General features: G+C 48.2%; 1 protein-coding gene across 1 annotated transcript in view; it reads right to left on the bottom strand.

Moving 5' to 3' along the window:
• FRMPD3 (FERM and PDZ domain containing 3) overlaps nt 1-12243 on the bottom strand; it is a 78056-nt gene extending 65813 nt beyond the window's left edge. The window contains exon 1 of the mRNA XM_033118867.1: nt 12188-12243. The gene's annotated coding sequence lies outside the window, so the exon portion shown is untranslated. The remainder of the gene's footprint in view (nt 1-12187) is intronic.
• Nucleotides 12244-23908: the final 11665 nt, after the last annotated feature.

Raw genomic sequence — 23908 nt, forward strand, 5'->3', positions numbered from 1 at the left:
TGCTTCACACAACACAGGCCCTTCATCCATCAACTCCTTGCCTCTAAGAGGCAGCCCCAAAATGTGCTCTGTCCCCTTGTTTTCCAGGCAGTTTTCTCTGACCCAACTATCAGTGGACCTGGCTCCCTGTAGATGCCTTGACTCCAGTTCCTCTGTGGCTAAACTGATCCCCTCCCTAGCTGTCCAAGGAGGGACTGGCAGCTGGAGCTCACACTGACAACTGTTGCTAGGCAGGATGTGGCTAAAGGACAAGTGAAGTGAGAAGAAGATGGATCAGATCTGAGCTGATGCTCTCTCCCTTGCACTTTTGGGCAGGAAGGTAGAAATATAACAGCTTAGGCTCCCAGGCATCAGCTTTCAGTTCTCCATCCCTCATTGCCTTTGGCTCCTTTTTCTTTACATTTGGTTGGCTCCTTGGGGAGTCTTGTCACTCCTCTCACAACTGGCAGGATTTGGAGCCATGTGGGGCCAATTAGCCAATTAGCCTTAGAGTCAGGAGCCTGACTCTCCCGGAAACTCCAGGGATCCAGCATGGCAGCTGGAACCTCAGGAGATGCCATCTTCTGGTGGCAGGGATGGGAGCCCCATCTCCGGGGCTCTGAAGTAGCTGCGCTGGGAGCCCTCTTGTAAGGAGCTTGAACACAAACCCTTCTTCCTGTAAAGGAGCCCTCACTTCTGCTGCTTAAACTTGAATGTGCATATGAATCACCTAAGGGTACTGCTAGAATGATTCTGATGCAGTAGGTCTGGAGTAAGGTCTGAGATTCTAATAAATTCCAGGGCAGTGCCCATGCTGTTGGCCCAGAGACCACACTGAGAGAAGCAAGCATCTAAAAGAGTGTCATTCTCAGACAATGGGAGGGCCACAATCAGGTGGGAGGACTGAGATTTTACTATTGGGGTATGGCATTGAAGGCCCCGTTAAAACACAAATGCTATCTTGGAGAAAGGATACAAATTCATGCAAAGGATTCACTGGCTGAATGAGATTTACCCCAGGAGAGAATACAGAGGGCTAGAAACAAAATGAAATAAGACAGATAAGGTTGCATTAGGGGAAAGGAGAGAAAGATCTGAAAGATGGGGTACTACTAAGCCCTACTGAAAAGTTTGGTCAGCAAAAGGACAGCCTGAGGATGGGAAACATCTGGGAGGAAGGCAAGGAAGATGCTGAAAGAGAGGGCAGTACAGAAAGCAATAGCTGCCATTTCTTGAGGACTCACTGTGCACCAGGTTCTATCCACATATTGCCTCACTCCAGCCTGACAACAACCCATTTTACAGATAAGGAAACTGAGATTTGGGAAGAGTATTAAGTAACTTGCTCCAGGACACACACCTGTATACACTGGTGGAATCACCATGTTAATCCGGGTCTGGCCGACTCTAGAGCCAATTTTCCTATGTGATTTTTGCCAAGCACTTGTGGACTAAGCAGTTGCCCAGCAGAGGATGAGTAGGTAAACTGAGGGCCACCCCAGTGCTGTCTGTCAGAGCAGTCCTCCCTTGAGTCACCACACCAGAGGGCACATATCGGAGACCCCAGCCCCAGAACAGACTTCCTACAACGCCTCTAAGTCCACTTTCCTATATGGGAGATGCAGCCCATAAGGCCTCACCTGTCTGTTAACTTCACTCACCATCAAGAAGTCTATTCGCCTCTGGTCATCCCTCAGAGGCCAGACTCTCACCCCTACAGTAGTGCGTTCATAATCTAATGTCAACCTTCTCCTCCCTTCAAACCCTTCCACTGTGCCCGCTGGAACTCTTAGTCAATAACAAACTCCCCTATATCCTTAATTTATTCTCTGAAAGTGCCCTTTATCTTCTTTGCCAATGGAGGCCTGGTTTATTCCTTGATGACATCATTTTCCCATCAGCCTTCTCAAGTAGAAGCTGTGTTTTGTTTTTTCTTTTTCCCCTCGCAAATCTCAAGACCTTCAGGACCTGTAGGCAGGTCAGGTGTCCTCCTTGCTTGCCATGCCTCCTCCAAGCCATTACTCCTTCCTTCTGCAAACACATCCTGCTCCTTTGAGGAACATGCCTACCTCCCAACTCTATTCCTCTTCCTCCCTCCTCGTTGTTATCTACAACCTCCTGGGCAGTCCCCACATTCACTGAGGACTTTAGTTCCCAGTCACACGTGATCTTCCCCTTTACTCCAACTCTTTTTATTTTATTGTGGTAATATATTCATAACATAAAATCTACCATTTTAACCATTTTTAAGTGTATAGTTCAGTGACATTAAATACATGCAACCAACACCACCATCCATCTCCAGAACTTTTTCATCTTCCCAAACTGAAACTCTGTCCCCATTAAATACTAACTCCCCATTCCCCTCTCTACCCAGTCCCTAGCAACCACCATTCTATTTTTTATCTCTATGAATTTGACTATTCTAAGAACCTCGTATACATGAATTATACAATATTTGTCCTTTTCTGACTGGCTTATTTCACTTAGCATAATATCATCAAGGTTCATCCATGATGTAAGCATGTGTCAGAATTCCCTTCCTTTTAAAATCTGAACTATATATATAACATTTTATTCATCTGTCAGTACCCACTTGGGTTGTTTCTACCTTTCAGCTATTGTGAATAATGCTGCTATGAACAGGGGTGTACAAATATCTGTTTGAGTCCTGCTTTCACTTCTTCTGGATATATACCCAGAAGTGGAATTGCTGAATCGTATGGTATTTCTATATTTATTTATTTATTTATTTTTTGAGGAATCACTATACCGTTTTCTACAGTGACTGCACCATTTTACATGGTTAACTGCAATGCACAAGGGTTCTGATTTCTCCACATCCTTGCCAACACTTGTTATTGTTTTCTATTTTCTTTTTTTTCCAATAATAGTCATTCGAATGGGTGCACCCTCTCCAACTTTTGATATCATCATTGGTGAATTCAACATCCATACGGTGATGAGGAGGGCTCCAATAACTGCTTCCTCCGCATCTCTCCGTCCCTCACACCACTGTCACACCTAGATTTGGGGCTGTCATCAGATATTACACTACCTCCCAATCTCCCTCCCCAGCATCCCCATCTACCCTACCAGTTTACCTTTCATAAGGATTCCTACCGCAGGAATCATCAGAACAGGTCATGATCACATATTCACTTCCCCCTTGGTATTTCCTTTTCCTGGAAATCTTTTCCTCCATTCTTTGCAGAGGCTACTCTTCACCCTTCAGGTCTCAGCTTAAATGTCACCTCCTCAGAGAGGCTTTCCTTAAGCACTTGCCCCTAATTATTTACTTTTCTACTCCCTTTCAAACTCCTTATCTTCACTTCCCTTCATGTCCAGATTAGAGCTGCTGATCTATCATTATGATCCTTCTCTTGCAAACACTTTCAACTCCCTTACTTCCTCTTCCTCTGCTATACTCAATGCAAAAACCTCACTCCTTGATGAACTCAACCATATGCATTCTTCATGCCTGCATCTGAGTAGCTTAAGGCAGCTGGAGAAAAACCTCACAACTGTGTAGATGGCTTTCACTTCATATTCACAGTCTCAAACCTGGTATGGGTTCTCAACGCTGTCTGGCTACCACTTTCACAATCTCTAAGATGACTGTTTCATAGCTCCGCTTCTCTCCTTGATCTTCCTCACCTTCCCATTTGTTCCAACAGGTCTCAGCTGAGGACATTTTTCCATATGTTATTGATAAAACAGAGCCATCAAATGAGAGCTCTCTCATCTGACTACCACCAAATCTACACTCTACCCTGTCTGCATCTGTATCCACGATTCCTTTCTCCCTCCTTTTAAAATGGAGGATCTTTCTTCTATCAATGGCAGATCTATTCATATTTGCTCTGGTATCATCCCCTCCCATCTTCTGAAGGACTTTGCTCCTTTCGGCATTCACTCTCTTACCTAAATCATCAATCTCTCCCCTTGTCCAGAATCGTACTAGCATGCCAATGGAAATTATCCGTCCTTAAGAAAACAAACAGAAACCACCTCCCTCCACTCCACAGTTACCTTACAGTGCCCCATTGTCCAGCTCCCCTTCATAGCAAAATTGCTCAGGAGTTTTCTACACATATTGTCTCCACTTCATCTCCTACTTGCTCCTCAAGCCACTATAATCTGGCTTCCACATCTCTATCACTCTACAGAGCCATTCTTAAGGTCATGAATCATCTTCAAGATCATGTCTCACTCCTCATCTTGGGCAGCTTCTCACTGGCTTTTGACGGAGTTGACCACTCCCTCCTTCTTGGAATGCTGGCTTCCTTTGGCTCCTGTGACTATCTCCTGACTCTTCAACTACCTTTCTGCACAGTTTTTATTAGTCTCCTTTGTGGCTTCTCCTCTTCTGCTTCATCACTAGACACAGCAGTTCTTCCCAACTCAGTCCCAGGCCTTCTCTTCTCTCTCTACTCTCTTTCCAGGTGATCTCATCACTACCCAGGCTTTAAATACCATATAATCTATATGCAGACAACTCCCAAATTTGCATTCTACCCACACCTCTTCTGTGAGCTCCCAAACTCCTATCTTCCAACTATTTATTCTGAAGTCTCCGCTTTTATGTCACACAGGAATCGCAAATGTAATATGTCCAAAACTGAACTCTTGATTTACGCCCCCGCCCCCGCCACAAGTCTAGGCCTCCTGCAGCCTATATTACCTCAGTACAGGGCACCATCATCTCTTCAATGACTCAAGCCAGAAACCTCAGAGTTATTCTCAAGTCCCGTCTCTCTCTTTCCCTCAGCCCCCATCTCTGATCCCTTTTCATAGTTGTTCGCTCAGAATCTGACCAACACTCTTCATCTCAATGACTATCGCCTAGTTCAAGCCACTACCATTTCTCCCTTGGATTGCTGCAGCAGCCTCCTTTCTGGTCTCCCTGTAGCCACTGCTGTCCCCTTCTAAGTTTGGTTTCTACAGATATTGCAGACATCCAAATCAGATCCTACTGCTCCTGCTTCAACCCTGTAGATGTTTCCCACTGCAAGTTAATAACTCTTGCCTAGAACAATCTGGCTCCACTGGCCTCCTTTCAACTTCTGAACACATCAAGTTATTTGCCACATCAGGGCCTTCCCACTTGGTATTTCTTCCTTCCTGGAAACCTCTCCATTCTTCACATGACTGATCTTTCATCCTTCAGGTCATCACTTAAATATCACCTCCTCACAGAGGTCTTCCCTGAGAACTCTACCCTGGTTATCCCTGTTACTACAATCTGTTTGCTTCCTTCATGAGACTCATCATGATCTGTAATTGTATATTCATTTATGTGATTATTTGACTGTAAACCCCGTAATAGTATTGACTATGTCTCTTTTGTTCAACAGCGTATCTCCACTGCCTAGTATGGTACCCAGCTCATAGTAGGTGCTTAATAAATATTTTCTAAATGGCTCAATGGATGCACGGATAGGAATGATTTTGAGGCATACAGATTAGAATCCTCTGGCCATTCTAATGCAGTTCATTATCAAATGCCTACTGGTTCTGCCTGTCTGTGAAAGACAGGTTTCTGGATGGGGAACCTGGTCGGTGGGAGAAATCCCTCAACATCTCTGGTGAAAGATGAAAGTTGGGAGAAAATGGAGTGAAAGGAAGAATACGAGGAGGGTTATACTCTAAGAAGAAATGGGAGCCAGAATGGCTCCAGTCCTTTTAGGGATACCAGGGTGGGAAATCTAACAGCTGTTCCTTCTCAAGGAACAAATGTTTCTTTAAAGGACAAAGAACTTTTCTTTCAGAATGGCCTGAGGCTGGGGTGGGGGCAGGATGACTTTGGATAGTCCTTTCCACTCCTGAAAGTCTCTGTGTAGACAATCTGGGTACTTTACTAGGGCTGCCTTCCTCTTTCCCTCCAGGTCTGCATGGCCCTGCAACTTCCTCCTCAGCTAAGCTTGGAGAGGCATCTTCTGGAAAACCTCCTGGTATCTGGATTCATTTTTGTATTGTCTAACCCGATGCTTTCCCCTAGTGGGCTGGAATGGAGACACCTGTCACCTATTCTAGTAAGTCACGAGGGAGCAGGTGGAGAGACCAAAGCCATTTGTCCTTCCACAAATACCTGGGAGCCTGGAGTAACCTCCCAAAAGACCAACCCCCATGATGCTTCCGAGAGGACAGGACAAGAGGACACTGCAGAGGACCCACTTGGCAGCTGCTGCCTCTCCTCCAGACTTCTCCCCTCAGAGGCTATACATCCAATAGACTCAGACACATTGTCTAATAGGCCCAGACACACTCCTAAACTCTCCCTGCTGGAGCTGCCAGCCTGGTGACAGATGTGAGGGCTGTGCCAGATGTGAAGCTGCTGCCATATGGCACCGTGGGTCACAAGGTCTGAAGCTGCTGCCACTGAGCTGTGGCAGAGTTAGTGCAGAGATCCCTGCAGTTTAGCCCTCACTCACCTGTCACTGGCAGAGGCAGTGAGGGGGAACTGGAGCAATGAAATATTCACGAGAGCTTGAAGGAGTTGTCATGTCACTCCAAAGAGCCCTGGGCACCCCAGCCCCCACCTTCCATATACCACACCAAATCTTTCTGAGGGAGGAAGAGACAGAGATTAACTCAGAGGGGGAGAGATGAGGAATGGAGGGGAAGACAGCTGAGCAGGAAAGGGGGCCAGAGCCGGGAGGGAAAGGAGAGGTGAGGTGAGGCAGAAAAAAACAGACAGCAGCAGAGAAACTAGGCAAGAGGAGGGCCTTGGAGACACTGAAGAAGAAAGGACAGGCTTGGAGAAGGCAAGCCCTACAGAGAACCTGTGCCTGCCCGTTCTGCTCTGCGTTAGCTTTTTGGAGGCCCACTCCAGTGCCTCTCCTGTTCTCTAAATGCCCTTGCACTGCCCCTACCCCTCCCCTGGGCTCTGCCCTCAGGCTCCTGCTACTGGGAAAGTGGCCACATGATAATAAGAGCCTTCTGGTATAGGGCTTGCAGTGGTCAAACTCTCTGGGGAGGGGCACTGTGATTATGACATACCATACCAACAGCATTACAGCACCCTCCCTCTCTCACAGATGGGGATGTGGCAAGCAAGGGGCAAATCGGAAGCGGCTTGGAGAAGAGACCCCGCCCACTGTCCCAACATAGGCCAATTCCCCAGTTACCAGAGGCTATATCTTTCTTGTGAAAGAGAAAGAGATCAAGAGGAGAAAACAAGAAAGGGAGAACATTCCAGAAGGTGGGAAAGGGAATGGTCATGATAGGAAAAGTGGAGTTGGCAGGGAAGGGAGCAGCAGGCCTGAATTCTCCCCCTCAGTAAATACATCTCTCCGAGGCCAGACTGGGCTGCAGAGTTCTGGCATAGAATACTAAGCCAGGAGAGGGTCCCTGGCCACCCAGATCTCTTTCTCCTCTTGAGTCCTAGCCTCTAGTCTGCCAAGGGGTGAACTGTAAACAAGGCTTGGAGGCTGGACAGGGGGAGCAGGTGTGGGCAGGAGCTGCTGGGAACATCCCAACAAGTAGCTGCCTCCAGTAGCCAAAGACCCTCAAATAGCGTCCCTCTGTGGGCTACTTGGCAGTCGCCAGCTGCACAGGACTCTGGGCAAAGCCTTCTGAAGCCAAATGAGCACTACTCTGCTGGCTGGCTGTGCTGTCTCCCTCCTCTCTGTGAGGGTACCAGGCATCGATGGTCTGAACCCCCAGCTTGGGATGCCCCCAACCCCTGACTGGTCAAACAGCTAGAGAATCCCAGAGTTGGCAGGGACCTTGGAAGTTTATTTACTTCACTTTTGTCCACCCTCTGCTGGCTTCCAGAAGCAGCTGGGGGAGGCTTTCTAGAGGGCTGCAGCTGGGTACTACAGAAGGGGCCAGACTGGGGCAAATAGCGAGGGAGGACATGGAGAACAGGCCCAGAGACAGAAGGGTAGCAGAGGGGCTGTGGCAGGAGGCATGAAGACTACAGCCTGAGTGGGGCGGGGCAGGGTGCCGGAGAGAGGTTAGCTAAGAAGCAAGGAGCTGGAGTAGACCCAGGGAGACAGTGAGTAAACCTTTTCCTTGCTCCCTCTTCTCATGTCTGGCTCTGCTAGGGCACAAGGTCCTCTCCCTAGAGCCCTTTCAGGGAGCTTGTGTGGAGACGGGCAGGACAGTCTTGTCATAGCTGGACAGAGTAACGCACATCTATCCCGCTGCTTTGCTGAGATGCCCATCTGCCCCCTCCTTGCCTGAGATGATGCAAGTAGTATCTGAAGCCTAGGCACCATGCCCAGCAGGCGCCAGGCTGACCTCCTGTGAGGGTACAAACAGGAGGAACCCTCGGCTTCCGCCCGGTGTACCATCTCCAAGCTATCCATCCAGGAGTACTGGGTGGGGGCAGGGCAGAAATCAGGCCAAGAAGCAACTCGACAAAAGAGGTTATGTAAGCAGAGGCCTGGTAAACTCATGTCACCCCATCTGGAGGTATCCAGAGATGCCACCTACAGCCTCAGGACAATGAGACACTTTTCATTCTGCCCAACTTCATCTTCCTGCTGAGAAGGAGGAAGGAATTATAAGGTCTTTCCTAAAGAATAGGAAAGAGACTATGGGATCACAAAAGGGAGAGCGAGGTTGGTGAACCTTCCCCCTAGGAATAAAAGCCAAAGGCAGGAACAGGTGCTGAGTTACTATCTCAGAGGGCATGAGTTGGCACCCAAACACTGCATCTCCCCTATGTTGCTAGTCTGGACATCTTGTTTCCTGGAGGTGGGTGCCAGTAAAACTGCAAACCTCAAAGGGCCTGTGGGCTTGTCTTTGTGTGGGGGTGGGGGCGGTGGTGGTGGTACTAAGCAGACTGTACTCTACTCTGCAACCAGGCTAGGAAGAGACAGACTCTCAAGGGATCCCAAGAAGTTGCAGGCTTCCTACTTGACAACACGGATTCAAAGATGGACCCCAGACTTGACTCACTAAGGTAGAAAAAGCAGGCCCAGGCATTTTAGAAAGAACCAAAAAGGGTAAGGAAACAATGAGTTTTTTTTGTTGTTGTTGGGTTTTTTTGTTTGTTTGTTTGTTTTTGCTTAACCTTCAGTTACCCAGAACATTCTATTAACCAGAAAAGCCAAGCATTCAGGTTTTGGCATTACACTGTATTTGCGTTTTTTTTTTTTCCAGTGATTAAAATCCACAGAGCTAGGATTCTATTCCAGAATAATGCAAACTCAGCTCCCATCTCCCTTCTTGTATGGGGAACAAATATCGGAGTCCCCTGCTGTGAGTCACAGCCTCCCTCCACCAGTTTTTAGATAGCATTCATATGCAATAAAATTTAACTGAGCACGTTCTATGTGCCAGGCATGGTTCTGGATACTGGAGATACAGAGATAATAAAATAGGCCAAGTCTCTCCCTTCAGGGAGGTTGCAGTCTGAGGTGGGGACAGGTATATAAACAGACAAATATAAAACCATGTGTTACCTGGCACCACAAGTTGGCAGCAGAGGATGTTATAGGAGCACAGGGGAGGGCCCGTTTCCCCCCACCTCTTGACTCCCAGCAGACCAGGAGATGAGTGGGCAAGGTGAATAGGAGCCCAGTAGATGGACAACATTGAGAAGGGCATTCCAAGAAAGAAATGTCAAACATGATAGCAAACTAATTATAAGGAAGATTCTGTAAAGACGGAAACCTCTAGGTATTTAAGCCACTGCAATTAGAAGAAGAAATCGTAGAATACATTCAGGCAAAAGTGAAGGGGAGCTTTCATTTCTGGTTGCACGAATGACGGCAGAGGACTTGTGTTACCCACTGGCCTCTTCTGTGTGGCCTTGTGAGATGATGTAGTGCACTCAGAAGAGGCCACAGATATAACCAGGGACACAGCCCAGCACTGGGGTTACCAGTCATACAGCCTACGTACCCCCCAAAAGTTACACATGGAAGGCCTCCCTCTCACATCACAGAAAGAGGCCAGAAGGACAGATTGCCGGCAGATGCATTGAGATCCAGCCACAGTAATGGAGACTAAAGCCACGAAGCTCACGCACCCCACTTCGCCCACACTGAAGAGGGTCCCTGGAAGCCAGTTCTACGAATGGGCCAGGGCAAACGGTGGGAAGTTATAAACAGCCCTAGTGCAGGACCAGGTGTGATGCAGGAAGAGCCCCTGGGGATCTGGCCACATTCTGTTCAGCTCACAGGGGCCAGCTTCGGGGAGGAAAGGATGAAACTCAATAGGCACAGCAATACCACTACTCAAGAATCAGCCACAGTTCCTGCTACTGAAGTCCTGGCCAAGAAACAAACCCCTTCTCCCTCCCCAGGAGGTGGGAAGATGGCTTTGCTCAGCATTGCAAGGCTCTAAAAACTTTTTAGAAAATAATTCCTAACAGACGTACTCAGATAGAGCCATAATGTCAGATTAGCAACTCCAAACCAGCAGACCAGACACTTGTCTAATTAATAAAACTTATAAAGCAGAACAACTTATTGATGTTACAGGCACGGCACTTAGTACAACAAAACCCAGTCTACACAGAACGCTCCGTGTTCTTTAGGAAACCCTTTCTCCTACAGTCTGCACAATCCCTTCTTTAATGCAAAGGGGGTTGGGAGAGGAGGGAATAGTGCAGAGCTCCGGACAAATGGCTGGGGAGGGGGTAGTTCAAGGAGCCCAGCTGGCTAAGGCAATGGCATCAATCTGCCAACATTTAGTTCCAACCTGGGCTTTGGAGGCAGTGGCTCTGGGCTGGAATCCCAACTCTGTGGCAAATTACTTAATCTCTTGAGCCTCAGTTCCCTCATCTATAAAATGGGGCTCATGATAGTACCTACTTCAAAGTAAGTGCTCAATCAATAATGGCTATTAACAATCATTATTATCATTGCCATGTTTAGACACCTACAAAAAGGATTTGCTGTACTGATACAGCCCACTGGGTTTGTCTTTCTCCACAGAATGTAATGGGGGTGACTTGAAAATTGGTTCAAATCTCTTTGGACCTTGGGCCCGGACTTCATATTTACAGAATCAAATAAGTTTTGCTGTGGGGAAAACAAACTCTATTTGACTACTACATTTAAGCCAGCTCCTCATCCTATTTCTAGTGGTTAACAGTGGGGGTGCTGAAGTAAGACTGGATGGAAATCCCAGCTATGCTTCTCACTAGCTGTGGGACCTTGGGCTTGTCCACGTCTCAATTTCCACCACCTCAATTTTCTCATCTGTAAAATGGGGATAATGTCAGGAACTACCTGACAGGTTATTGCAAAGATTAAATATTTTAATACATGTAAAGCACTTAAAACTATGCCTGGCACACAGAAGGTGCTGGGTGAATGCCAGCTACTGTTGTTATTGTATAGGAATTCTTATTACCACCTAAAGAGCTTAACACAAACTTGGCACATAGTAATAGCAGCTACTATGATCATCGGCACACTAGGTAAAGATGAGCGGCTGGAGGGAGAGGAGCAGGAGATCTGGGTCTTTCTAAAAGGGGGACTAAGTGACTTAGGATAAACTCACCTTTGTGATCTCAGAGGCCCCCATCCCTTGAGTTTCACACAGCTCGAGAAAAGAAACTGACAGGTATGGGCCCGCGTATTCCCATTTGCCAAGGTTTTTACAAGTGAAGAACCACCTCACAGAGTGGGCTTGCCTCTCTGCCCCGTGAGGCTTCGTGAAGGCTGAGGCCATGCCAGGGCAGGCCCACCAGGGTACCCTGGACTTGAAGACGCCTTGACGCTGGGAGAAAACGCCTAGTAGCCCCTACACTTCCGACTCAGAGCTTACCCCCTCTACGCCCCCCGGGTGGAGCTTTGGGGCGGGGCTGGGACTGCAGGGACCACCAAGAAGACATGGCCAGGCCTGTAGGGTGTCACCCGGCTGCCCTCCAGGCTTCTAGCTCTCCTTTTGCCCCCTCTAGCAATAAACTTCCCGCTCACGCTGTCACTTTCTCACGGGCATCCAAAACCTCAGCACTGTGCATCTTGCCTTCCAGTTTCCTCACAGGAGGATCCGTGAAATGGCCTGTGGGTGGTCTGACCCCCTGAACTGCTCCTTGGGGGCTCAGGTTGGGGGTGGGGGATGTGGGCTACGGACGTGCCAACTCCGTCCGCCGCGAGTCACTTTGAAGAGCTGGGGAGGACCCCAACACTGCTGCCGACCCCCAACCCCACATACCCTAGCCTCACTTGCCCAGGCGCCCCGCTTTGTGGCCCTTCCTCAGGTGAGCCCAAAACCCAACTGCTCAGAGCTTGGTACTTACTGTCGGGACCTCTCCGGGCCGCCTCCCCCTCGCGCTGCCCCTGGCTGTGCCCAGCTCCGACAGCAGCGGCAGCGGTGTCTGTAGGAAGAGAGAAATCACGCCTGCCTTAGAAACCCAGCCCCTGCTGTGACCAGAATCTTAAAGAAGGAGGCGACTGGCTCGGCCCCAAAGCCGCGGACGAGGTGTCGGTGTCGGTGTCGAACTAGCAAGGCAGCTGGTAAACAACGCGTCTGCTGCCTCTTGCCCTCCAGCCTGCAATCCCGGGGCGGAGGAGCTCCCCCACAACACTGGACGGGACCCCCCCACCCCACCCCGGGAGAGCCGGAAGTCAACGGGGGCTCCAACTATACAGACTGGCAGATAATCCAGCTGCCAGGCACTGTGCTTTACATCCATTTTCTCATCCCAGCATCCTCCCCATTGTACAAAAAAACAAAAAAACAACAAAAAAAAAAAAAACAAAAAACACTGAAGCTCAGGGGAGCAAAACCAATAGCCCCAAATACAGGAGCTAGTAATAAATGGTGGGGCCAAGATGTGAAACCAGAGGGATCTCAGATTGGCCGCTGCCTGCCTCAAAAGCCACTTTGTTCTACTGCAAAGCACATCTGAATACCCATGTCTCAATCTCTTGTTTCCCCATTTTTCTGACAGGAGTAGGGACAAGTGGCAGCTTGGTGGAGGTGGAGGTGGGGCCATGGGAGGCAGGATGCTGACTGCAGTACCTAGTGCCGCGCGGGGAGAGGCCCTCCCTCTTTACCTCATCTAGGATGTGCCAGGCCTTGCAGGAGACACACCACAGTGTAATGGGAGGTACTCTTGGACCAGGGGCCATCCAGGAGAGACACTGAGCCTGTGTGGTCTGGCTTATGCTAGAGGGGTCAAAAGTGGGGTGCAGAGGCCCTAAGGCAGGGGGCAGCCACTGGTGGGTATTTGCAGGGAAGAGAGAAGGGGCTGGCAGGGACAGCATGGGGAAGGTGCTCTTCCCACAGGGCTGATTCTGACTCCTTCCTGGTACTGGAGTGAGGGCCCACACCACCCATTCCTATTTAAAGGATGAGTGGAAAGCAGCCTTGCTGGGAAATTAAGCCCTGTGGCTGTTCTATGGGAGCGATCCTAACCTCCGTGCCCTGGCAATGACATCTATGAAATGGGAAAGATCTCTTACTCCTTCCTTCCTTGTCAAAATTAAGAAATAACACAGTATTCCTGCCTTTGTCTTCTGATCATGAAAAAAGCAGTTTGAGAATTTGTATTCTTCCTGCTTTGCCCCCCACTTATCCATTCAGTCATTCATTTTGCAAATATTTATTAGCATCTACGTAATATGTGTCAGGCACGGTGCTAGGTGCTGGGCACCTCCATGGTTCTGTGTGGAAGTTTACATGGGAGGCGGAAAGTACACAGGGCTGGAAGTTAAGAAACACATTTTAAGTCCTAGCTCTTTGACTAAATAGCTGTGTGACCCTGGATGAGTCACATATCCTTTTGGGACCTCAGTTTTCTTGTTGGTCAAACAGGACTAATAACGCCTTCCTGTCTTACTTCATGGGGGTGTTTTTGAGGATCAGTGGAGGTAATAGATGAGAAGGAGCTTTGAAAAGTATAAAGCCACTAGACAAATGTTAGGGATTAGTTTGTCTCCAAAGTGGGAGGGGGCTGCTGGGAAGTAAATTTTAAAAGAAATTGTGGCTGACTTCCAAATTGATTGCACTGGATTCCATCTTCCCGGAATCACTGATCCTGCACCTGGGCAGGAGTCTCTGCTCTGTGAAATATCGTCTTCCTCAGCAGTGCCCATGACACCTGGGTTAGTGATGAGCTGGCCTTAAGCCAGGGGGTTATTTGGGGGCCTGAGTGGAACCAGTGGGGCAGTCTTGGCTTCCGGGTGTCTAATTCTTGGCAACAGCAGCATCCTCCCCCCCCTCCAGCCAAGGACTGCATGTGTGTAAGTAGAAACCACTTGAGGCCCCCAGAGACACCCCTGCAGGAAGCACAGGGCTCATGCCAGACAGCAGAAGGTGGCCCTGAGGGTAGATGCTCTATTCTTTTGGAAGCTGGGAGTTCTGGGTTCACCCTAGCTAGCTTAGATGTACAACAGAACTAGTGGAGCCACTGGGAGGGTCTCTGGCTTGCTCTGCTCACCCTGGCAAGCCATCCCAAATAGACCTACGATCTTAAATTACAATACTATTCTTGCTATGCAAAACGTAGCTTCAAGATGAATCCACAATTTCCAGAAGCACTCTCCCCTACCCCCTCCTACCCCAAGTAAACACACACTCTAAGGAAACTTGGGGTCTGGCCAGGTAAACAGTTTCCAGACAAATCTGCTAGCCTCCCTCCTTTCTCTCCCTTTCCCCACCAGATTATCACCCTGAAGCCCCTTTGATATAAAAATGCTAGAACTGATGCAGAACAGGAAGGGTTCAGAGCCTGAGTACCATGGCCAGCTAAGCCCACAGCTGCACTGCACAGCTCTGGAGCCGAACTAGAACGGAAGTCAGAGGCAGCCACAGAAAGGAGCCCAGCCGTGGGCCATGGCACCTTCAGCCAGCATGTCCCTGGGACAGGCACAGAACAGACAGACTCCACACCCAGCCTCCCCCTTGGCAGTGTCGGAGCCCATCCCTCTTGAGGCTGAGGCTCCTCTCAATGTCTTCATAGATTCCCTTGTCACATCTATCTCGCCCAGGCTGCTCCTCTTAATAAAGTGCCCCCGTGGACACTCCAGTCTGATGTTATCCTTTAATCTCCTGCCCTTTCTTCCCAGCATGGGCCACACAGCAGTGATTCAGGCCTCCCAGGTCACAGGACAGTTTCCTGTGCGCACCCCAGCCAGGGCATGACAGAAGTTTTGGGTGTGCGTGTATCAAATACTCCTTCCCTGCCTCATCTGGGTGGTCTGGGGCCCTGGATTCAGATTCTCACTTTGAGTTCCCATGCCCACCTCAGCCTGCATATTCTTCCCTGGGCCAGCTGCTGTTGCTCTCTCCCAGCTATATATCCCGAGTCCAATTTGCAGTGCCTTTCTCTCAATGATTGTCAATAAATCCCCCATCTCTATCCCCTAGAAAGACTAGAAAGCTTCAAGATCCAAAGGAATGAATCACTGATGGTGAAATTTCAGGCACGATGACAGGCAACTGAGGAGACATATTTGATCACATTGTGTTTACCTATGTGTAAGGCTGGCCCTGAGGATATTCTGGCATTTTCCCTCGACTACAATGAAGACTTGGAATAATAGCATAGAAAGCAACAGGAAATACAGCAGGCTAGGAACACGGATATATCTTGCTGCTCATCCCAGCTCTGGCACTAATTAGATCTATGACCCTATACTTCCCCTTTACTAGGCCTCATTTCCCCATATGTCAATAGCGAGCACTCGGTTAGCTGGTTGCCAGGGTCCCTTCCTGTTCTAACAGGCTCAGATTCTAGGCTATATGGCTCTGAAACACGCTGATGTTTTCTCTAGAATGGGCCCTCATTCCAGGACACTGGGCATGGCTCTGTGCATGCACAGAAATTAGAAGGGTATGAAAGGTTGGCACCATGGGCATGAACCTGGCACTGTTATTCAACAATGTAGCCAGTGTCTGACCTACCTCTGCTAGGGAGAAAAGGGAGAATTGTTCATTGTCCCCCACCCCATCTTGGGGACAGGACCCCTCCGTTGCCCAGCAATAGCTTTCTGCCCACGAATCCCCTATGTCCTCCAGGACTGATTCCAGCGGCTCCAGGATTAGGCTGCCATTCCACCAGTGAGCACTCTACCACCATCACACTACTCAGATCTGATATTCCCGACTTAGTGATCAATAAACAGTTGCTACTCCAAGAACCCGAGTGCCCTCCAACTGTCCCCACCGCTTTCCGATCCAGCAATCAAAGGGTTAATGCTGGGGCCCTCCAGGACACTGTTCCAGTTCTAGAGTCATTTCTTTCCAGACCATTTGTCCCTGATGATTTGTCAAGGGCTTTCTGAATTGAGTTATGCCCCACTCCCTGCCTCTGAATCAGGTGGGCCCTGGTTGTTTCACAGAAGGAAAAAACAGAAGGCAGCAGGGGGTGGGGAGCTGGCTCTGTAGTTAGTAGCCACTGTCTTCATGACCCTCTGCCCTGCAGTTTGGATCCAGTTGCCAGAGGATGACACCAAATGTGTTGAAGTTGGAGGGACCCTCCTTCCCACTATTACCTGACCCGGTCACTGATTCTGTACCCCCACTGGCTCCGCGCTTCCAAGGGCTGTCAGGTGCTCCTGCCTGCTCCCCAGGCCCGCGGGGGTACTTACCACCATTTTCTTTCCCTCGTTCATGGCTGACCCCTTGCTTTCTACTCTTAGGCAGAGCAATCCTCTGTAGCATTGAAACCACCCCCCACCCCCTTGGCTCCTGTCTCCCTCTGTTCTTCTACTTCCTTCTCTCTGCCAAGGCCTAGCTGCTCCAATGGGTGCTTTGCCCCTGCGGTGCAAATGTTCTGTTCTCGCTGGGCCCTGTATTAATTTGCTCCCATTCGTGAGCTGCTTTGTTAACATGCATGGCCTTTCCTAGATGTTTAGTGCTGCTCCCTGCTGCCTCTGTTACCTCCCCCACCCACACCCTTTTTAACCTTGTAATAATGGGCCCTCCCCTGTGGAGAGGGGGTTGGGCTTTTTCAAAGCCCTTTCTTGTACCTGCTTTAGTAGTTCAATACATCCTCACAACCTCCATCGGAAAGGAAGTGGGCGTGATTACTGATCCCTACCAGATGGGTGAGGAAACCAGGGCTCCAGGAGGTGAGGAGGCCTGCCTGCGAGAATAGATACTGTGTGCTGGCCGAGTGGGCCTAACCACAGCTCTTTCCCATAGTAACCACACGTTTATGACACTCATCTTTACCTTTGGCACGGCTCTTTGAGGCCCCAACCAAGTCCTGAGAAAAGTGCACGCGTGCACACACAATTGCAATTTTGGTTATGACTGTGTGAGGGGTCGTAGAACCCCTGGGGTCAGGCCCCTGCACAGTATTATTTTAAAAGGACCCAGGTGATTCTAATGTGTAGCCAGGGATGAGAACCACTGCTTGAAAGGAAGAGGTGAAAAGAAGAGATGAGAGCGTAAACACGTTAGCAGCCGAGAACTTTCTTAAAAAGCTTGGGCATCCCCAGCAAGAATTGAAGGTAGACTGGAATGTGAACTCTGGCCTAGCTTCCCTGCCTCAGTTTCCTCCTTTCTGCCTAAAGGAAAATATTCCGCAGGCCTCCTCAGCCCCTCCCCAGCCCCGGACTGGCTTTGTAAATCAGTCACCACTGGGTTTGCTGTGTGAAGGGGTATAAAGAAAGAAACGCACCCCACTCCCCATACACACACGCTGGCCAATTGCTCTGTAAGCGTTATCTTTAGTGTCTTCTGCTGGCAAGAGTAGAGCTCAATTCCCCTGAATAAGGCATGGGGTCTCTCTGGAGGTGAAGGGTAGATTCTTTCATTTCAGTCACCTGGAAAGAGATACTCCTCAGGTAAGAGACTGGAACATAATGATCATCCTAATAGCTGTCATGCATTAATCACTTACTATGTAACAGGCATTTCACTTCTATGACCTCGTTAATCCTTATTCTCCCTCTCTGAAGTAAGTATTGCTATTATCCCTGTTTTACATATTAGGAAAATGAAGCCCAAGAGGTGAAGTTATTTGCCCAAAGGTCACCCAGCTAGTAAGCAAATGTGTTTTGTTTGACCTGCAGAGTGTTTTCAATTTTTTTGAAAAATTCATTGCTAACATCTAAAATCCTCAGATTTCATATAAGAATCCATATTTCTGGCTTCTCTCGAAAAATTCTGGCTGGCCACCCTGGGCCTTAAAGTCCCATCCAACAATGATCAGCTGGAACGAAGTAGCAGTGCCCCTTCTGGATGAGGGATGGGCTCTCCAGGTCACCCCAGACCCCACCACTCCTTCTGTACCGTCATCATGGGGCCAAGTGTCCCCTGTCATTTAATATTGTCCTTCTACTGTTGTGTTGCTGTTTTCTTTTTAAAGGATAATAAAGAGAACGAAACATTTCTTGGGCATACATCTGACTTTGCCCTTGTGAATACATTTATTCATTTGGGTCTGGCCCTGTAGGCATCTGAGCTTATGATCCCTCTACTCCATTCCTTTCCACTGCCTCTTTAACATAAGGAGAAGGAAGGCTGGGCATCCATTTGGGAGAGCACCTGTTGGTGGCTGGGACTCTAGGTGGTCTCTGGCCCATGGAGGCAGGCTGGGAGTTAGGAAAGGGGAATGGGTCCCCAAGGACCCCTGCAAGGAAATATGACTGAGTGATGCCTTCTAGGGCCGATTGTGTAGTTTATCTTCCTGGTCCTCATCTGTGAAATGGGCATAATGATAATAGTAGTACCACATCTACCTCATGGGGTTATTATGAAGATTAATTAAATTAATATATATTACATATACATTTAGAAGTGGCTGGCTTAGAGGAAGTTCTCAACAAATGGTAGCTATTTTTATTATTATTGTCCATGCTGGTTTCTATTTTGTTATCTCCTAGCCTTTAACTCATGGTTTTCTTTGAAAGTTTCAGCCTGATCTAAACAATCGTGTGGAATATTAAAGGACCTCTGTGATGGGTCAGTGTTACAGGGGGAGGTGAATCTTACAGATTCTTAGTTCTTCCTGGAGAAATGGTCTCCTTCGAGGGCGAGTAGTGGAGGTCCTGGGGGACACTTTATTAAGGAAGACAACATTTCCTACTCTAGGGAGAAGGCAGTCTTGCCTTTGCTCATGGGAACCACACCAAGCTGTTTGACACTTCCATACTTCTACACTTGCTTTTTCTTTACCCAGAATGCCCTCAGCTACCTTGTCTACCAGAAACCTCCTACACATCCTTCTGGACTCAGCTCGAGTCACCTTCACTGGGAAACCCTCTCTGAGCCCCATCTGCCTCCCCAGGCAGAATTAATTTAAAAGTCTACCCTACCATTAGAATGTGCATTTGTGGAGGGCAGGGTAGGGCAGAAGTCTTGTCTACTGTAATCCCAGTGCCTGGGGCGAGAATAGGTACCCTATAAACGTTGGTTGAATGAACTGGGAGGAGGTGTATGTGGGGAAGAGAAAGGTTCATGAGCACATTCTAGCAGCCACATTTTCTGGGGCTCTCTGGCTTCCAGCAGACCTTCTAAGTCTGCATCTGAGTGGTCCCCCAAGTTCTTCAAATTAATGTTACAAATTATCCCTGCCCCTCCCAGGCCTACTCTAAGGCTTACCTGTAAGGTAGGTGAATGTGACTCTTTTTGGAGCCTTTTCCAACTTTCACTATGTCCTTTCACTGTTGAACAACGCTTCACTGTAATGGACCCACAAACTTCCATCCCTCAGGCTGTTCAGTGGGCCCCCCAAAGCATTGACCATTCCTTTGGGGATCCCTTCTGAGCATTAAAACTGAGATGTTTCGTGTCCCCATTTCTGTCAGGCCCTGCTCTCCCACTAGGTCTTCCTTCCCAGACAATATATTTTTATCTCCGATGTTTCCACCCAAAGTGGATTCCCAGCCCTGGGAGGCTAGCTAGGGAGCTGTTCTGGGTGAGTAGGGTTCTAACACCCCTTCAGTAACATCCCACAGCCTGTACCGTAACACAGGAGTGGATTTTTCTCACTTTGTTATAAGTATGAGTCTTTCACGGGAGAGCAGACTAACTCAGCTGGGGTGAGATTTGTATCATCGATCCTGCCACCCTCCATTAACAATAACACAGGGTAACCATGGAAGCCCCACAGCCCTGCTCAGCAGTTTTCTTCCTCCTACTTCCACCAGTGTGGTACAGGTCGCCATGTCCTGCCCCAGTGCAACTCCTCCGCCCCATTTCCTGTTTCCAGTAGACAATCTGAGTTCCTCTGCCAGGAGCAACCTGCCTGTGTGCGAAAAACAACTTGAGCGCCATTAACAGAAAACAACATCTTTCAGAAAAGCCAGATGATTCTAAAGCATTAATGGACATCTTTTCAATCCTATCTCAGGAGGAGCTAATGTCTCGTGAGCTGGCACTGAGCCAAGGACGGCTTGGTACAGCAGCCCTCCAACTCTGAGAACACATGCCCTAGTGCCTAGGATGTGCCAGAAGAGCCAGGTGAGAGCCAGGGAGCAATGAGAAAACCCAGGATGTGAGCTCCCATAGAGTGCCAATCCCAATGCCACATGCGCGTGTGCACACACACACACCCAGAGACACAGGTGGGGCCAAACCATGGCACAAAAACACCACCCACACTCTTGCTATAAGATCCACATGTGATTTGCCAACAAATTGCAAATTAACCTCCTAGTGAACAGATTAATGGTATTCATGGTAATTTATACTCCAGGTTTCATAGCAACAGACTTTGAGCATTCTGGTTGCATAAGAATTCAAGGATTGCCAAGTTTGTGGAGACATTGTAGTAATTAACCTGATAAGCCTATGCGAATTAGCCCCAATATGACACTGTCATTTTTGAATCCAATATCCAGGGTATTTGCCCAGAAGGTTGCCCCTCACCACTCCAGCTCCTTGGCTTGAGGTGCTAAGCTGACAGATGCCAATCTACATTTGTCTATGCAAATGAGGCCCCGGAGCAGAACTCCTCATCAGGTTCAGAAAGGGAATGGACAGTTACAAATGGTCCACTTGCATGGTGACAAGAATGGAGTCAAGGCGTCCAGGAGAAACGGGAATTGGGTCTCAGTCAATTTGCACAGGACTGACAGAGCTACTTTTTTAAGATCCTTTGGTTTGAGGGCAAAAATTCCTGACTTGCACAAGAGTTTGAGCTTTCCAACTGAAGGTCAGGAAGAAGCAGCCTCCTTGTGGCATGTTGCCAAGTGCCACTGGAGTTTTTGTCTTTCCAGAAAGATCAGCTTCCTAAAATAAAACCAAAAGCTGGGGTTCCCTGTTTCTTCCCAGGGAAGATGAAGTTTTTTAATTGGCTCTATTTCCAATTTTGAGCAAAAAAAAAAAAAAAAATCACAGAATGTACTCAACTCCCTCATCAAATCAATTGACCTATGGGCACAACTTGTGTCCTCTCTCTGTGGGTGGACTGGTTACTTTGTAATAATGTTTAGCTTCAGGGGGTGGTCACTCCTCTGCACCCCACCCCCAAGGACCTCCATTCTTGACCTCCTTCCTGTTTGATCTCTTGAACCAGCAGGGCTCACTGAACACCCTGGTTAATTTGCCCTGTGCTTCCTGCTTTGCAGGGGACAATAATGATGTGCATGGAGGAGAGGATCATTGCCCACTGGGCCCACCCACTACTGCTCTCAGCTCAGCTCTCCCCAGTACCTTAGATAGTTACTTTTGGTGCTGCATCCCCACAGATTATCTCAGAAACAGCTTTCTGGAGCCCCCATTTGGGAATGGGGGAAGAGCAGGGAAATAATGTAGAGAAACTGTTCAGGTCACCCATTCCCAACCTGCCACTAGTGGGCTACCATCTGGAACTCAGAATTCTCCAGAATGCAAGGCCAAACAGGGTGACAATCACAGCAGCCTCACCACTCTTGAAGAGCTAACACTCAGAAGTGATAAAACACTTGAAACATACCAGGGCCATTTGGTGATAACTATCTTTATCTGTCTTCCTGAGCAACCTTTACCTAAATCAGGATTTTAGAAGCGTTGGAAGGCCTCTTGTGGCTTTCTCTCTGAATGCGTGCACAGAGCCACCATCCCAAGATTATGTCTGTGGCCAGTTTCCCTCTTGTCTACCTTCCCTTCTCACCACACCAAGCCCCTATTCACGCAGCTGCCAACCCCTGTTCTTTGACTGCCAACAACACTTAGTGTCCACCACACTGGCCACCATACTGGAACTGTGGGCCCAGGACCCCAGGGCCTGCAGCACACTGCAAGAGTGATGCACATCCATCCACTTTGAAACACTGCCTGTGGGTGTGTCAGTCAATATCCCACCATAATGAGGATACAATGATGAGGAGGAGGAGGAGGGAAAGGAGGAAGAGAAAGAGGGGGAAGAGGAGGAGGGGGAGGAGGAGAATAGTTCCTATGTGGGGAGCATTACCACGTGCCAGGCATTTTACATGAGCTTGACATGGAATATCTCATTGATTCTTCATAATAACCCAGTGAGCTTGGTACTATTATTAGCCGTGTTTTGCAGATGAGGACACTGAGGCAGAGGCTTAAGCAACTTGCTCAAGATTATACAGGTAATATGTGGTAATGCCAGGAATCAAACCTTGGCTGACAGGTGCCAGAGACTAGGCATTTAAACACTATCCTAAAAAAATCTTATGCACGTATGTACCACTATTTTCCAAACGTTAGGCAGATGTAATAATGATTAACAAAACTCGTTTTTAAAACATCATACATTCACAATAGTTTGTGGTTATTATGTGTTTCCCAATCAGTGGATACTAAGAGTAAAATTACTGTCAAGAGGGTTCTAGAATACAGGTCCTTGGTTTTAGCCAGATTGAGAACCGTGGGAATTTTGTGCAAAGAGTGTTCCCACCCCATGTCCTCTCACCCGCGAAGGCACTCATTCCCTTATCTGCTCACCTTCCGTTTTATCTCAAAAGACCTATCTGTCTCTGTAGATATGACAGGTCTGGGGAGCCATGTCTAAAGCTATCTGCATATTCAATCATTCATTAAACACATTATTTATTGAGTTCCTACTACCTGCCAGACATTGTTCTAGACACCGGGGATGCTGCAGTGAACAAAACAGATAGAAATCTCTGTCCTCATGGAGCTTGCATTCTAGTGACAATAAATAAATAAATAGGTAAAATTATATTAGATATTGGATAACGATAAGTGCTTGGAGAAAATGAAGCAGGGGATTGGGGATGAGTGCCTGCAATTTTAAATAAGATGGTCGTGGAAGGCCTCAGTGATAAGGTGACAAATAAGCAAAGACCTGAAGGAAAGGAGGGAATGAGCCCCGCAGCTATCTGGGGGAAGAGCCTGTCAGGCACAAGGAATAGCATGTGCAAAGGTCACGGATAGAGTACGCCTGGAATGACTAAAGACTGTAAAGGAGGCCTGTGTTGTTGGAACAGTTTGTCTCTAAGAATGTACGAGGTCAGGGACAGCCGGATGGCTCAGTTGGTTAGAACGCAAGCTCTGAACAACAGGGCTGCCGGTTCAATTCCCACATGGGTCAGTGACTACCATGTTTCCCCAAAAATAAGACCTAGCCAGACAATCAGCTCTAATACCTCTTTTGGAGCAAAAATTAATATAAGACCCGGTCTTATTTTACTATAATATAAGACCAGGTCTTATATAATTAACATAACATAACGTAATATAATATAATACCAGGTCTTATATTAATTTTTGCTCCAAAAGACACATTAGAGCTGATCGTCCGGCTAGGTCTTATTTTCGGGGAAACACGGTAAATTGAAGACAACGAGCTTCCGGGGGTGGGGGGTCGCCAGATGGCTCAATTGGTTAGAGCCCGAGCTCTCAACAAGGTTGCCGGTTCAATTCCCGCACAGGATGGTGGGCTGCGTCCCCTGCAACTAAATATTGAAAATGGCGACTGGACTTGCAGCTGAGCTGCGCCCTCCACTAGATTGAAGGAAAAAGACTTGGAGCTGATGGGGCCTGGAGAAGCACACTGTTCCCCAATATTCCCCAGTAAAAATTTATACACACACACACACACACACACACACACACACACACACACACACGAGGTCAGACAATTAAG

This window comes from Rhinolophus ferrumequinum, chromosome X (genome assembly GCF_004115265.2).
Source record: "Rhinolophus ferrumequinum isolate MPI-CBG mRhiFer1 chromosome X, mRhiFer1_v1.p, whole genome shotgun sequence".
Classification (NCBI taxonomy): Eukaryota; Metazoa; Chordata; class Mammalia; order Chiroptera; family Rhinolophidae; genus Rhinolophus; species Rhinolophus ferrumequinum.